We start from the raw sequence: 302 nt of genomic DNA, 5'->3' as shown, positions 1-302 counted from the left end.
CACACTCGCGCACACACTCACACACGCACGCATACACTCATGCACACTCACACATGCACACTCACGCATACACTCATGCACACTCACAAACACACACTCACTCACGCATACACTCATGCACGCATACACTCACACATGCACACTCACGCACGCATACACTCACGCACGCATACACTCATGCACACTCACACATGCACACTCACTCACGCACGCATACACTCATACACACTCACACACTCACTCACTCACGCATACACTCATGCACAATCACACACACTCACTCACACTCACTCACACACACA

This window comes from Sinocyclocheilus grahami, unplaced genomic scaffold (assembly GCF_001515645.1).
Source record: "Sinocyclocheilus grahami isolate Dianchi unplaced genomic scaffold, SAMN03320097.WGS_v1.1 scaffold1072.1, whole genome shotgun sequence".
In the NCBI taxonomy this organism is placed as follows: domain Eukaryota; kingdom Metazoa; phylum Chordata; class Actinopteri; order Cypriniformes; family Cyprinidae; genus Sinocyclocheilus; species Sinocyclocheilus grahami.
The sequence above is the reverse complement of the archived record's forward strand: the minus strand, read 5'-3'. Positions refer to the sequence as shown.